The following is a 16,618-nucleotide window of genomic DNA, read 5'->3' as shown; positions in this document are numbered from 1 at the left end:
TCCCAGGCTGTGTAATTTTTTTGAGTTCCATTAAAGATTGTGGGTTGGTTCCATCAGAGGTCCGCATCCAAAACTCCCGACCTAGCCAACTCCTTTAGGGAGTTAGGCATCTCCTACTTCACAATTTTCATGCAGTAGTGCCAAGCTTTTAAAGAGTTGTGGTTCACAGCCCCGAAAGAGGAGTTCTGAACTAAAGTCTGCATACGGGAACCTTTAAAAAATGAAAGTTCAAAAGGTCCCCTTGATGACCAATATGCCAGGTTCTGCCCTTCCACACATCCCAAGGCCAAACTTTGCCCTTCAACTCACCTGCCATCACCCCTCATGCTACCTATGCCAAGCTATGGAACGTCCATACCCATTCATCTACTGCATACCTTCCAGAACTAATGAACCCTCTTGTGTAAACTGGCATGCATAAAAAACCTTGAAAATAAGTCGTTCAATGAGAACTTCCCGTATGTTTGAAAAAATGCCTGCAGTGCAAGATAATGAAGTTTCCAAAACCACAAACCCTATAAATCACTAGCGTAAATAAACATTGTAAAATTAAAAGCAGAGACCAGAGTCCCCGAGCTGTCAATCAACATTGGGGAACAGGCATTCTATTATTCTAACAGCTGTCTGGGTTATCAACCAAGAATACATAATGAGGCTCGGATGGGCAACGGGAGCTTTCGGAGAGTGATGGGGGTTCCTCTGGGCTCTCCGGTTTCCTCCCACAAGTCCCAAAAGACTTAGGTAGTTTGGACATTCTGAATTCTCCCTGTGTACCCGAAAAGGCGACAGAATGTGGCAACTAGAGGCTTTTCAGAGTAACTTCATTTGAAGAGTGAATGTAAGCCTACTTGTGAAAATAAAGATTATATTATTATTATGGTTATGTGAGGGGAGGGCCCTTGTGTTTTTCTGTTAGCTGGGACATGGATGTACAGCACCAAGGTGGGCCTTTTAAACAGCTTGCCTCAGCACCCAGCAGCCACGGCGGCTGCTTTCAGTTTTTCCCAAGTCAGCTGGCCCAGGTTCCCCAATACCCCCACCCTAAGCTCACCCGTCTCAAGGATGAAAATCCAAACCCATGTCTTGCTTTGAATTTTCCCACTAGGAGAAATAATTTCTATCTAACTTTTGAGAAGCTATCATTTTAAACATCTGAATTATATCAACCCTGAGTCGCTCTGAATTCGAGGCCATACATTCATTCTTCTGAAGAACTGGGTGATATTCCTTCCAAAGCCATTACATCTTTACTGACGTTTGTCGCTTAAAACTGAGGTACACTGGATGGAGGTTTGACCAACATCAATTCTCCATTTTTGACTTTAAATCAGATTATGCCCAACAGTTCATTAGTCTTTTTGTGAGGCTGCACTCTTGCCTGAGTCAGCAGATTATTGTTAAAGCACCACTTTTAAAACTTCCTTGCACATAACCGAAGTGCACACTGGTTTGTTGCAGCAGGATGAAATTAAACTTTACAACAGTTCAAGACCCACTCAGAGGTGTGAGAACACCCACGAGAATAGTAGTTCAGTGCAAGAGTGACCTCATGCTGCATTGCTGAGTAGTATTGCCTTTCAAGTGAGAAACCAAACTCAGTCTTCACATGCTCTCAGGTTGTGCAAGAGACCCAATGGCACAATGCACAATAAGAGCACTCGGGTTCTGTGGTTGCTCCAGGCTAATGCAAGTCCTTCCGTTTGGAAAGGAAATATCTGTAAATTAACAGTGTACTGGGTGTTTTCAGCTACAGCTACACAAGCATGTGAAAAATTCATACTCACATTTCATACTTGTGTCAGCATTATTTGACTCATCAGCCAATGTTGTTCCAACACAAGGGAAACCTGGATACCAGCTGTCATGTGAGAGTACCCTTACAAAATGGGATTTATAAATGGGTGTGTATATAAATCTCTGCAGTGAGAGTACCTTTAAGAAATGGGTGTTTGTAAATGGGTGCGTATATAAATCTCTGTAGTGAGAGTACCTTTAAGAAATGTGTGTTTAATACTGCAGTGATGTCAGAGAGTGGGTGGAGCTGGGCTGTCAGCTTTTTACTTTCGTTTTAGGCTGTTTGCTGCAGGGTGTGTTTTAGTTTCGTTTTCAGGGCTGGATAGCTGCAGTCACAGCCAGGTGTATTAGAGTCTCTCTCCAATCTAAAGACTGTAAATCGATCCTGGTGATTTAAAACAATAACAGTAGTGACTTTAACCTGATGTGCTTCTGATAAAAGGTGTTTTAAGTCTTCTGGATGTTAAAAGGACAGCTTCAGGATTACTTAGTGTTGTATGCTTTGGGGGTTGTATTTGAATTAATGGTTGCTAAAGAGTTCACTGTATGTTTTAAAAAGGTTAACTTGAGTTCATAGAATAAACATTGTTTTATTTTTTAAAAATACTTTTCCATTTCTGCTGTACACACCTGTAGAGTGGGCCGTGTGCTCCCCATACCACAATCTATTAAACGCTGTAGGTCAGGTGACCTCCATGATACACTTTGGGGTTCTCTAAACCCTGGCCCATAACACAGCAAGCATGCCCAGTCACAAAGTGATCAGTCAAATCCTAACAATTAGACTAACGAAGAACAATACAGCACAGGTTCAGGCCCTCCAAGCCTGTACCGGTCATGACACCAACCTTTGCCAAAACCCTCAGCACTAATTGTGCCATATCCCTCTATATCCATCCTAGCCATGTGTTTGTCAAGATGCCTTTTGAACGCCATGATTGTATCTGCTTCCACAACTTCCCCTGGCAACGCGTTCCAGGCACTCACCACCCTCTGCATAAAGAAACTGCCTCGCACATCTCCTCTAAACTTTTCCCCAGGGACCTTAAACCTAAGCCCCCTGGTGACTGACCCCACCACCCTGGGAAAGAGTGCCTGCCTATCCACTCTATCCATGCCTCTCATAATCTTTTATACCTCTATTAGGTCCCCCTTAACCTCCGTTGTTCTAATGAAAACAGTCCAAGTCTATTCAGCTTCTCCACATAGCTAACACCCTGCAGGCCAGGCAACATCCTGGTAAACCTCCTCTGCACCCTCTCCAAGCCCCCACATCTTTCTGCTAGTGCGGCGACCAGAATTGTAGGCAAAATTCCAAGTGCGGCCATACTTGCCAGCTTTTATACTCGATACCTCATCCAATGAAACAAGCATTCCGTATGATTTCTTTTTTAAAATAAATTGAGAGTACCCAATTCACTTTTTTCCAATTGGTGGATGTTGAGTCTGGAGAAGGGCGTGTAGATAGCCTAGGCCACATTGAGATCCAAAAAGACGAGGTGTTGGGCATCGTGAAAAATATTAAGGTAGATAAGTCCCCGGGGCCTGATGGGATCTACCCCAGAATACTGAAGGAGGCTAGAGAGGAAATTGCTGAGGCCTTGACAAAAATCTTTGGATCCTCACTGTCTTCAGGTGATGTCTCGGAGGACTGAAGAATAGCCAATGTTGTTCCTTTGTTTAAGAAGGGTAGCAAGGATAATCCAGGGAACTACAGGCTGGTGAGCCTTACGTAAGTGGTAGGGAAATTACTGCAGAGATTTCTTTGAGACAGGATCTACTACCATTTGGAAACAAATGGATGTATTAGTGAGAGGCAGCATGGTTTTGTGAAGGTGAGGTTGTGACTCACTAACTTGATAGAGTTTTTCGAAGAGGTCACAAAGATGATTGATGCAGGTAGGGCAGTGGATGTTATCTATATGGACTTCAGTAAGGCCTTTGACGAGGTCCCTCATGATAGACTGGTACAAAAGGTGAAGTCACACGGGATCAGGGGTGAGCTGGCAAGATGGATACAGAACTGGTTAGGTCATAGAAGGCAGTGAGTAGCAATGGAAGGGTGCTTTTCTGATTGGAGGGCTGTGACTCGTGGTGTTCCGCAGGGATCAGTGCTGGGACCTTAGCTATTCGTAGTATATATAAATGATTTGGAGGAAAATGTAACTGGTCTGATTAGTAAGTTTGCAGACTTCATAAAGGTTGGTGGAATTGCGGATAGCCATGAGGACTGTCAGAGGATACAGCAGGATTTAGATTGTTTGGAGACTTGGGCGGAGAGATGGCAGATGGAGTTTAATCCAGACAAATGTGAGGTAATGCATTTTGAAAGGTCTAATGCAGGTAGGGAATATACAGTGAATGGTAGAACCCTCAAGAGTATTGAAAGTCAGAGAGATCTAGGTGTACAGGTCCACAGGTAAAAGGGGCAGCACAGGTGGAGAAGGTAGTCAAGAAGGCATACTGCATGCTTGCCTTGGGCTGGTTTAGCTCACTGGGCTAAATCGCTGGCTTTTAAAGCAGACCAGCAGCACGGTTCGATTCCTGTACCAGCCTCCCTGGACAGGCGCCGGAATGTGGTGACTAGAGGCTTTTCATAGTAACTTCATTGAAGCCTACTCGTGACAATAAGCGATTTTCATTTCATTTCATTGAGTACAAGAATTGGCAAGTCATGTTGCAGCTGTATAGAACCTTAGTTAGGCCACACTTGGAGTATAGTGTTCAATTCTGGTCGCCACACTACCAGAAGGATGTGGAGGATTTAGAGAGGGTGGAGAAGAGATTTACCAGGATGTTGCCTGGTATGGAGGGTATTAGCTATGAGGAGCGGTTGAATAAACTCGGTTTGTTCTCACTGGAACGACGGAGATTGAGGTGCGACCTGATAGAGGTCTACAAAATTATGAGGGGCATAGACAGAGTGGATCGTCAGAGGCTTTTCCCCAGGGTAGAGGGGGTCAATTACTAGGGGGCATAGGTTTAAGGTGCGAGGGGAAACGTTTAGAGTAGATGTACGAGGCACGTTTTTTTACACAGAGGGTAGTGGGTGCCTGGGACTTGGTGCTCGGAGGTGGTGGTGGAAGCAGGGATGATAGTGACATTTAAGGAGCATCTTGATAAATACATGAATAGGATGGGAATGGAGGGAAACGGACCCAGGAAGTGTAGAAGATTGTAGTTTAGTCGGGCAGCACGGTCGGCACGGACTTGGAGGGCCAAGGGCCTGTTCCTGTGCTGTACTTTTCTTTGTTCTAAGGGGCAATTTAGCGTGGCCAATCCACCAACCCTGCATATCTTTCGGTTGTGGGGGTGAAACCCACGCAAACATGGGAAGAATGGGCAAACTCCACACAAACAGTGACCCAGAGCCGGGATCGGACCTGGGACCACGGTGCTGTGAGGCATCTGTACCCATATGCTTTCTTGATTACCTTGTCCACTTGTGTTGCCACCTTCAAAGATCTGTGGACCTCCTCCCCAGAGACTTTCTATATTCCACGTGTTTTACCATTTACAGTATATTTGCCCTCTATGTTGGACCTATCAAAATGCATTACCTCACATTTGTCTGGATGAAACTCCATTTGCCATTTCTCTGGCCAAGTCGCCAACCTATCTATGTCCTGCTATATCTTCTGACAGTCCTCAACACTATCTGCCACTCCACCAACCTTGGTGTCATCCGCAAACTAAATAAGACCAGCTACATTTTCTCCAAATCGTTTATGTACACCACAAACAACTGAGGCCCCTGCACAGATCCCTGTGGAACACCACAAGTCACAACCTTCCATTCAGAAAAATACCTTTCTACAGATATCCTTTGCCTTCTGTGGCCTTGTCAATTATGTATGCATCTTACCACCTCACTTCTGATCCCGTGTGACTTCACCTTTTGTACCAGTCTGCCATGAGGCACCTTATCAAAGGCTTTACTAAAGTCCATGTAAACAACATCCACCACCCTCCCCATATCAATCATCTTTGTCACCGCCTCAAAAAACTTGATTAACTTAGTGAGCACAACCTCCCCTTCACAAAACCATGCTGTCTATTGCTTACGAGTCCATTTGTTTAGGGGATCCAGCACAGATCCCTGTGGTATGCCACTGGCTTCCTGTCATCCAGTCACTAAGGCAGCCATCTGTCATCATCCTCTGTCTCACAGTATAAATAGGCGTATAAGGGTTCATTTTTATTTAAAGTCTAGTATTTCTTTTATTTAGTTAATTAACTTAAAAATTGCTGTTTGGTCTATATGAATCAGCTTTAAACAAGGTTCTACTTGGACTTACTTGCAGATGGAGCTTGTTAATTAGTTAATTGCATTAGGCCAGTTTTCAGAAGCTAGAGTCACAGTATAAATAGGAGCTAGTTACAGTGCAGACTTTGTTTGCACTGGAGTGCTGAGCTTGTGGCATTTGAGTGCTACAGTGAGAGTTTGGTGACTGAGGGAGTGCTGAGCTTGTGGCATTTGAGTGCTACAGTGAGAGTTTGGTGACTGAGGGAGTTAGGTGAGGAGGGAGTAAGGTGCTCCTTACATTTCATTTCCTATATTTATCAAAGAGCATGAAGGGAGCCAAGAGTTTAGAGTACAGCTGACTGGAAGTTGAGTCGGAGGGCGGAGGTCCAGTTGGTCCAAGGGGCAGCTAATTCTGTAAAGTAAGAGGGGATGGAGGCTAGGGCAGTTGCATGCTCCTCCTGTAGGATGTTGGTGGTGAGGGAAACCACTGGTGTCCCCGCTAACTATACCCCCTTCAAAACAAGTATACCGTTTTGGATGCTGTTGGGGGGAGATGACCTACCGGGGGAAGGCCCCAGCGGCCAGGTCTCTGGCACTGAGTCTGGCTCTGGGGCTCAGAAGGGAAGGGGGAGCATAGAAAAGCAATAGTAATAGGAGATTCAATGGTTAGGGGAATAGATAGGAGATTCTGTGGGCGCGAGCGAGACTCCCGAAAGGTATGTTGCCTCCCGGGTGCCAGGGCCAGGGATGTCTCGGATCGTGTCTTCAGGATCCTGAAGGGGGAGGGTGAGCAGCCAGAAGTCGTGGTGCACATTGGTACCAACGATGTAGGTAGGAAAAAGGGTGTGGAGGTAATAAACAAGTTTAGGGAGTTAGGCTGGAAGTTAAAGGCCAGGACAGACAGAGTTGTCATCTCTGGTTTGTTGCCGGTGCCATGTGATAGCGAGGCTAGGAATAGGGAGAGAGCGCAGTTGAACACGTGGCTGCAGGAATGGTGTAGGAGGGAGGGCTTCAGGTATTTGGATAATTGGAGCGCATTCTGGGGAAGGGGGACCTGTACAAGCAGGACGGGTTGCATCTGAGCCAGAGGGGCACCAATATCCTGGGAGGGAGGTTTTCTAGTACTCTTCGGGAGGGTTTAAACTAATTTGGCAGGGGAATGGGAACCGGATTTGTAGTCCAGCAACTAAGGAAGCCGATATTCAGGACGCCAAAGCACGTAGTGATGCAGTGGGGAAGGTAACGCTGACAAAGGAGAGTACTTGCAGGCAAGGAGATGGGTTGAAGTGTGTATACTTTAATGCAAGAAGCATCAGGAATAAGGTGGGTGAACTTAAGGCATGGATCGGTACTTGGGACTACGATGTGGTGGCCATCACGGAAACTTGGATAGAAGAGGGGCAGAAATGGTTGTTGGAGGTCCCTGGTTATAGATGTTTCAACAAGATTAGGGAAGATGGTAAAAGAGGTGGGGGGTGGCATTGTTAATTAGAGATAGTATAACAGCTGCAGAAAGGCAGTTCGAGGGGGATCTGCCTACTGAGGTAATATGGGTTGAAGTCAGAAATAGGAAAGGAGCAGTCACCTTGTTGGGAGTTTTCTATAGGCCCCCCAATAGCAGCAGAGATGTGGAGGAACAGATTGGGAAACAGATTTTGGAAAGGTGCAGAAGTCACAGGGTAGTAGTCATGGGTGACTTCAACTTCCCAAACATTGAGTGGAAACTCTTTAGATCAAATAGTTTGGATGGGTAGCGTTTGTGCAGTGTGTCCAGGAAGCTTTTCTAACACAGTATGTAGATTGTCCGACCAGAGGGGAGGCCATATTGGATTTAGTACTTGGTAATGAACCAGGGCAGGTGATAGATTTGTTAGTGGGGAAGCATTTTGGAGGTAGTGACCACAATTCTGTGACTTTCACTTTAGTTATGGAGAGGGATAGGTTCGTGCAACAGGGCAAGGTTTATAATTGGGGGAAGGGTAAATACAATGCTGTCAGACAAGAATTGAAGTGCAGAAGTTGGGAACATAGGCTGTCAGGGAAGGACACAAGTGAAATGTGGAACTTGTTCAAGGAACAGGTACTGCGTGTCTTTGATATGTATGTCCCTGTCAGGCAGGGAAGAGATGGTCGAGTGAGGGAACCATGGTTGACAAGAGAGGTTGAATGTCTTGTTAAGAGGAAGAAGGAGACTTATGTAAGGCTGAGGAAACAAGGTTCAGACGGGGCGCTGGAGGGATACAAGATAGCCAGGAGGGAACTGAAGAAAGGGATTAGGAGAGCTAAGAGAGGGCATGAAAAATCTTTGGCGGGTAGGATCAAGGAAAACCCCAAGGCCTTTTACATATATGTGAGAAATATGAGAATGACTAGAGCGAGGGTAGGTCCGATTAAGGACAGTAGCGGGAGATTGTGTATTGAGTCTGAAGAGATAGGAGAGGTCTTGAACAAGTATTTTTCTTCAGTATTTACAAACGAGAGGGGCCATATTGTTGGAGAAGACAGCGTGAAGCAGACTGATAAGCTTGAGGAGATACTTGTCAGGAAGGAAGATGTGTTGCGCGTTTTGAAAAACCTGAGGATAGACAAGTCCCCCGGGCCTGACGGGATATATCCAAGGATTCTATGGGAAGCAAGAAATGAAATTGCAGAGCCGTTGGCAATTACCTTTTCGTCCTCGCTGTCAACAGGGGTGGTACCAGAGGATTGGAGAGCGACGAATGTCATGCTACTGTTCAAAAAAGGGAATAGGGATAACCCTGGGAATTACAGGCCAGTTAGTCTTACTTCGGTGGTAGGCAAAGTAATGGAAAGGGTACTGAGGGATAGGATTTCTGAGCATCTGGAAAGACACTGCTTGATTAGGGATAGTCAGCACGGATTTGTGAGGGGTAGGTCTTGCCTTACAAGTCTTCTTGACTTCTTTGAGGAGGTGACCAAGCATGTGGATGAAGGTAAAGCAGTGGATGTAGTGTACATGGATTTTAGTAAGGCATTTGATAAGGTTCCCCATTGTAGGCTTGTGCAGAAAGTAAGGAGGCATGGGATAGTGGGAGATTTGGCCAGTTGGATAACAAACTGGCTAACCGATAGAAGTCAGAGAGTGGTGGTGGATGGCAAATATTCAGCCTGGAGCCCAGTTACCAGTGGCGTACCGCAGGGATCAGTTCTGGGTCCTCTGCTGTTTGTGATTTTCATTAACGACTTGGATGAGGGAGTTGAAGGGTGGGTCAGTAAATTTGCAGATGATACGAAGATTGGTGGAGTTGTGGATAGTGAGGAGGGCTGTTGTCGGCTTCAAAGAGACATAGATAAAATGCAGAGCTGGGCTGAGCTGAGAAGTGGCAGATGGAGTTTAACCCTGACAAGTGTGAGGTTGTCCATTTTGGAAGGACAAATATGAATGCGGAATACAGGGTTAATGGTAGGGTTCTTGGCAATGTGGAGGAGCAGAGAGATCTTGGGGTCTATGTTCATAGATCTTTGAAAGTTGCCACTCAAGTGGATAGAGCTGTGAAGAAGGCCTATGGTGTGCTAGCGTTCATTAGCAGAGGGATTGAATTTAAGAGCCGTGAGGTGATGATGCAGCTGTACAAAACCTTGGTCAGGCCACATTTGGAGTACTGTGTGCAGTTCTGGTCACCTCATTTTAGGAAGGATGTGAAAGCTTTGGAAAAGGTGCAAAGGAGATTTACCAGGATGTTGCCTGGAATGGAGAGTAGGTCATACGAGGAAAGGTTGAGGGTGCTAGGCCTTTTCTCACTAGAACGGAGAAGGATGAGGGGCGACTTGATAGAGGTTTATAAGATGATTAGGGGAATAGATAGAGTAGACAGTCAGAAACTTTTTCCCCGGGTGGAACACACCATTACAAGGGGACATAAATTTAAGATAAATGGTGGAAGATATAGAGGGGATGTCAGAGGTAGGTTCTTTACCCAGAGAGTAGTGGGGGCATGGAATGCACTGCCTGTGGAAGTAGTTGAGTCGGAAAGGTTAGGGACCTTCAAGCGGCTATTGGATAGGTACATGATTTAGGGTAGAATAATGGAGCGTAGGTTAACTTCTTAAGGGCAGCACGGTAGCATTGTGGATAGCACAATTGCTTCACAGCTCCAGGGTCCCAAGTTCGATTTCGACTTGGGTCGCTGTCTGTGTGGAGTCTGCACATCCTCCCCGTGACTGCGTGGGTTTCCTCCGGGTACTCCGGTTTCCTCCCACAGTCCAAAGATGTGCAGGTTGGGTGGATTGGCCATGAAAAATTGTCCAAAATTCTATGATTAACCTAGGACAAAAGTTCGGCGCAACATCTTCGGCCGGAGGGCCTGTTCTGTGCTGTATTTCTCTATCTATCTATCTCCTACAGCTAGGCAAATTTTGAGTCCAAGTTACCCTGTCCCACATGTGCATTTGCCTTCTTTATACAAGCCTCCCATGTGGGAACTTGTCAAAAGGCTTTGGTGAAATCCATGTAAACTACATCAACTGCACTATTCTCAACCACACCCCTGGCCATATGCTCAAAAAATTCAGTCAAATTTGTTAGGCATGGTCTCCCTCCAACAAAGCAATGCTGACTATCCTTGATCAAACCGTGCCTCTCCAAGTGGAGATAGATTTTAAAGAACAAGTTCAAAGTATGATGCTCATAAATTCAAGAGTGCAGAAATGAATTAAATGAATTGGTGAATTTTCATACTTTTCCATAACATCTTGCTCATGAAGAAATTAGCATCACAAATATTTCTGGTGCAGTACTAAACTAGATACACATTTCATCCTAAGAGGCACTTGATCATGATATCACTCACTGAAATACTTACAGATTATTCTAGAAGGCATTCTACAATTCATTTAATGTTTTATATTCACCAATTATCTGTGGACTGTTGTGACTGCCACAAAACAAGGTTGGTCCAATTTTGGGGCATAAGAAGAATTATTTTTTCTCTTTATAGGAATGTTCCTCACAATGCATTTATATTATACATATAAACACACACATATATATATAATATATCGATCCTCCAATTTTTCCAGTTTATCTGCAAATACCATCTCAGTGATGGTATTAGAAAAGTTTTCATTGAAGATTTGAAGCCTAAATTTCAGTCACAAGTCTCTTTAGCCTCTCCCACTACAGCCACATAACCCCTCCCATGCCAATCCTTTACAGGAACTATCTTGTGTTTAATCCTAAAATTGCTTAAGTACCAATACCAAGATTTAGTGTTGTTCCTTCAATAGAATAAAGGTACAGTATTATGAGGTGACCATTGCACAGGTGAACGGGCCCCATGACAAAGGTTGGCACGGCTATGTCTCAATGGTATTCCCGTGTCGCACTGCGGATAAGAAAGCAGGTTGAACACCAACAGCTACTGGCAACAGCAATACCCCAGGGACAGGCAGTACAAAAACATGTGTATCTGGTGGGCTGGATGTGGTAGGTAGACATTCACTGGATACAACGTATTTTAGAACTGCAGCGAGCTACTGTCCTTGCGCAATGAAGTTCTGGTGAAGGGGAAGATGATCAAAACTTAAGTTATCTTTTGGATTACTGTGCCAACATTCCCTTGTCTGTGTACGCTCCATCAATTTGATTTGTAATTTGCAACATTGTCAATCCATTGCACTATTATTGCCAGTTCCCAAAACGCACCTAAACACCTGCTTTCAGGTCTTACTCAAAATTCAGTAGGCGTTAAAGGTAAAAGGTAACATTCTTAGTACAACTGGAACACAGAAGTTCTTACCAGTGTGGTCCCTCCGCCTGCACCATAGCCAGGAAAAAAAGAGGAACATCCCCAAAAACCTATATCACATACCTGAAGGGAAGAATAATAGGTTAAAGCTGGATATTGAATATTTCAAACCAGGCAAAACTGATTCACTGTTGCTACATGCAGTTTGCTCTTTCCTATCATTTACCAAATGTACACAATGTATCAGACCTGAATAATGCATGTTCCACTGGAAAGTATGAAGTCAAGCATTAATCTTCAATTATATATGCATTTTATCTGCATGACTCTATATTAAACTGATTGCATGGAAATGCTCGTTCAAAATCTAACCTAACCACTTCCATGTTCTTATCTATAAAGAATGCACCTAATTTATAGGTGTTTGAACTTTGGGCTCTAAACACTGCAAGTGTCTGTGCTTAAGTGGGCAAGTACAGTAAGCAACTTCGTTTTTTTCTGTAGTTGACACGGCGGCAAAGATTTTCAGTTGTTGTGCACGAATCAGCTTATTTTTTGCAGTAATAAACCAGTTCTTCATCAGAAAGCTGGCACCGATCTTCTGACATATGTCTGCAAGAGTATGTAAATATCTGCAAGGAATCCCTCCCATATAATTTGAAAGTCGCATGTTTGTATTTCTGGGACCCTGCGTCTCAGGTACGCTGGGAACCCCGATTTCAACAGTAAAAAAAAATGTTTTTCCTGCAAAGATCATACAAGCAATTATCACCTTTGTAGGCCAGCAGGAGGAAAAGGATTTCCAACATTAAGGAGTGCAATTCCTCAGAAAACAAAGCAATTAAAATAGCTGCCAATTGGCAAGTAATCCCATCCATTCCCAAGTTTGGGTGTGCAGCGCGAGGCAGGTGTAAAGTGCCTATTCAGTCTCCAACAGGGCAATTGTTTCCCTGTAGTTTAGTCTAGTTTCACCCTGGCCTGGTATAAAGGTTTTAACACTGCAAGAGGAGAAAATGACATAATTTTTGTCATGATATGCAGACACACATGATATACAGACAAGCAGCTAATGGACACAGAGAACAGGACATGACCAATAAGGCAGGACACTCAGGGGTGGGATCGGACTATAAAAGACACGAGGAACTCACACTCCACCTCTTTCTACTGATGAACATCTAGAGAGTCAGTCAAGGGTGTTGTTACAATATCACACCTCCATCACGTGGCTAAGAGCTAGTCTGGTTTAGTCAGACAGAGTAACCACACTTAAGTTAGCAGAGAGTCAAACTCACAGTGAACTGTGCTATTAGTTCAATAAACCTGATTGAACTAACTTCAATCTCTGGAGTATCTTTCTGATCTAAGCTGCATCCAGTTGCAGCCAGTGTTAGACCAGTGTACCAAACACGACATGATACCAGGAGACTACTAATTGAAGGTGGCTTACCTCAGTCCGTACCGTGACGACCAGCAAATGTATCCCGGCACCATGGAGAAGATTTAGGCTCCTCGCCAGCTCAGGGCCTCCAGCAATCTCAGTGCCAACTGGCGGATGTTCAAGCAAAGGTTTCTGCTGCACATCGAAGCCTCAGACCTCGAGGGTGCGTCGATTGCAAGAAAGATTGCGATTCTCCTCTCAACAGCGGGTGATCAAGCCATCAAACTCTTCAACTCGTTTAACTTCACCGAAGGCCAGGACAAGATAAAGTTTCAGACTATCCTGGATAGAGTTCGATAGTCACTGTGAAGTGGGCACCAATGGAATCTTCGAGCGCTACATATTCAAACAACATCTTCAAGGTAAAGATGAATCTTTCAATGCCTTCTTAACTAACCTCCGCCTGCTAGCGCAACTTTGGTGATATTGCTGACTCCATGATCAGAGACCAAATCGTGTTGGAGTTCGCACTGATCCTCTGAGAGAGCAGCTCTTAAATCAGGCATATGACCCTGCCAATCGCGATTAAAACATGTACAATGCATGAGCACGCAAAAAAATTTTTTAAAAATCAGTATTCCCAATACAAATTGGCTGAAAATTAGAAACTTGCCACCCACGAGGCAGAGTGTGTGCAGGCCATCTCCCGGATGCAGCGCCTCAGCATTGAAGGCAGCGGCCATCTCGCACGCTTTTCCTGGAGTCCCATGCATGCGCGATGCGAACGGGATAACGAAGTGGCCGACACCCACACTGCGCAGGTGCAGATGTGTGCCGACCGCACTACGCATGTGCATGTGCGATGACGTACACTGCGTCACGATGTGCCCGGACTGTGGCAACGCCCACTTAAAGGGACACTGCCCTGCAAGAGGCAGGCAATGGTTAAACGGCGGGAAGCCTGGACACTGCAGCCTTGTGCAGGTCTGCACCACCAGTCAGAGGCCAGCACTCCCAGTTCCACCGACTGCGCGTCCAGAATGTGCAACGACAATTACAGGATTCTGATCCTGGCAGTACAACGGGTCCACGCCGACCAAGTGGGCATCATTAACATACGTGAACAAGCCACACCTAACTCATCTTGCATTCAATCCATCCTCGCTGCGGATTCAGAAGACGAATGGCGGTATGCAGGTCAACCGCTGCTCCATCCAGTTCAAGCTGGACACAGGTGCTTCTGCCAACCTCCTCTCACAGACAGACTTCCAACGCATCAAGAAGCCTCCCAAGGTCCTTCCAGGAGCCTGCCAGCTCCTGGACTATAATGGTAATGCCATCACGGCACTGGCGTCCTGCCATCTACTCGTCTCCAACTGGAGTACCCATGCACGGCTAAGGTTTAAAGTTGTCAAGCCGGACAGGTGATCCCTACTGGGCGCGCATGCCTGCAAAAAGCTAAACCTGGTGCAGCGGGTTTATTCAACGACATCCTCCAACGTGGATCTTCAAGCTGGCATTGACGACATTTTCGCTCAGTATCCAGATGTGTTTGACGGGATGGGCACGTTGCCATATCGGTACAAGATCCTACTGCGACCTGATGCCAAGCCAGTGGTCCATGCACCACGCCAGGTGCCGGCTCCGCTGAAGGAGCGCTTGAAGGAACAGCTCAAGGAGCTGCAGCAGCAGGGGATCATTTCCAGGGTTACCGAACCGACTGACTGGGTCAGCTCGATGGTGGTGGTTAAAAAACCCTCGAGACCTGTGCATCTGTATTGATCCCAAGGATCTCAATCAGAATATAATGCGTGAACACTACCCCACCCTGAAGCAGGAGGAACTCACCAGTGAGATGGCACATGCACGGTTTTTCACGAATTTAGATGCGTCACATGGACTCTGGCAAATCCAGCTGGATGAGTTCAGCAGAAGGCTCTGCACCTTCAACACACCATTTGGCAGGTACTGCTATAACCGTATGCCGTTCGGCATCGGAGATATTTCATCGCATCATGGAGCAGATGATGGAGGGCATTGAGGGGGTTTGTGTGTACGTGGAGAACGTCATCATATGGTCCACGACCCCTGAGGAGCATGTTTCCCGTCTCCAGCAGATATTCCGCCGTGTCCACGCCAATGGCCTGAAGCGGAACAGGGCCAAATATTGCTTCGGCATGATGACACTCAAGTTCCTAGGAGACCAGATCTCTCAGCAGGGCGTGTGCCCCGACACAGACCAGGTCAAGGCCATCGCAGCCATGAAGGTCCCGGAAGACAAGGCGACGGTATTGCGCTTCCTGGCCATGGTCAATTTTCTGGGCAAGTTCATCCCAAACATGGCCTCGCACACCACGGCCCTACGAAACCTAGTGAAGAAGTCCACTGCCTTCAAGTGGAAGGCGGCCCATCAGGCAGAGTGGTTGGAGCTGAAAGCCAAGCTCACCACTGCACCCGTATTGGCATTTTTCGACCCAGAGAGGGAAACGAAAATCTCGACTCATGCGAGCCAGGATGGCATCGGTGCAGCTCTGCTGCAACACGATGACACTTCATCCTGGGCAACAGTTGGCTACACATTAAGGGCAAACTCGCCCACTGAACAAAGGTATGCACAAATCGAGAAGGGATGCCTGGGCCTTCTCACTGGCATTCACAAGTTTCACGACTATGTCTACGGCCTGCCGACATTCAGTCGAGACGGATCACAGGCCCCTGGTCCACATTATCCACAAGGACCTTAAATGACATGACGCCTCGGTTGCAGTGCATCCTCCTCAAACTCAGAAGGTACGACTTTGACCTGGTCTACACGCCTGGCAAGGAGCTCATCATTGCCGATACACTGTCTCGCTCCCTCACCGTGCCTAGTGAACCACTGAACATCATCCAGCAAATTGAGTCACAGGTGCAGCTGTGCCCTCCCAGCATCTGATGAGAAGGTGATTTGTATCCGTGAGGAGACAGGCAAAGACCCCCTCTTGCAGCGTGTTATGCAACACCTTGCCAACGGCTGGCAAAAAGGGCAATGCCCTCAATTTTTCAATGTAAAGGACGACCTGATGGTGGTTGATGGTATCCTCCTCAAACTGGACCAGATTGTAATTCCACACAGTCTCCAGAGCTTTATGCTCCGTCAAGTCCATGAGGGCCACTTGGGTGTGGAAAAGTGCAGACGCAGAGCCAGGCAGGCGGTCTACTGGACCGGGATCAGCCAGGACATCGCGAACATGGTCCTTAACTGTGCAACCTGTCAATGCTTCCAGCCAGCGCAGAGTAAGGAGACACTTCAGCAGCATGAAATCAAAACCTCGTGGTCCAAGGTTGGAATCGACCTCTTTCATGCAAATGGTCATGATTACGTGTTAATTGGGAAACTTTTCCAATTACCCTGAAGTCATGAAGCTCTCAGACCTCACATCTCGGACGGTCATCAAGACCTGTAAGGAGACGTTCTCCAGGCATGGTATCCCAGTCACTGTCATGAGT

The 16,618-nt window shown here is 46.1% G+C and overlaps 1 protein-coding gene across 3 annotated transcripts in view; it reads right to left on the bottom strand.

Annotated features, from left to right (window-relative positions):
• The window catches only part of slc22a16 (solute carrier family 22 member 16), a 157,210-nt gene that overhangs the window by 127,531 nt on the left and 13,061 nt on the right, over positions 1-16,618 (bottom strand). Inside the window, exon 2 of one of the 3 annotated variants that reach the window (XM_038799160.1) lies at positions 11,800-11,871. The exons of the other annotated variants lie outside the window; for them this stretch is intronic. The gene's annotated coding sequence lies outside the window, so the exon portion shown is untranslated. The remainder of the gene's footprint in view (positions 1-11,799; positions 11,872-16,618) is intronic. 3 annotated transcript variants of the gene reach the window in all.

This window comes from Scyliorhinus canicula, chromosome 6 (genome assembly GCF_902713615.1).
Source record: "Scyliorhinus canicula chromosome 6, sScyCan1.1, whole genome shotgun sequence".
Lineage (NCBI taxonomy): Eukaryota > Metazoa > Chordata > Chondrichthyes > Carcharhiniformes > Scyliorhinidae > Scyliorhinus > Scyliorhinus canicula.
This window is presented reverse-complemented; position numbering and strand designations above follow the sequence as displayed.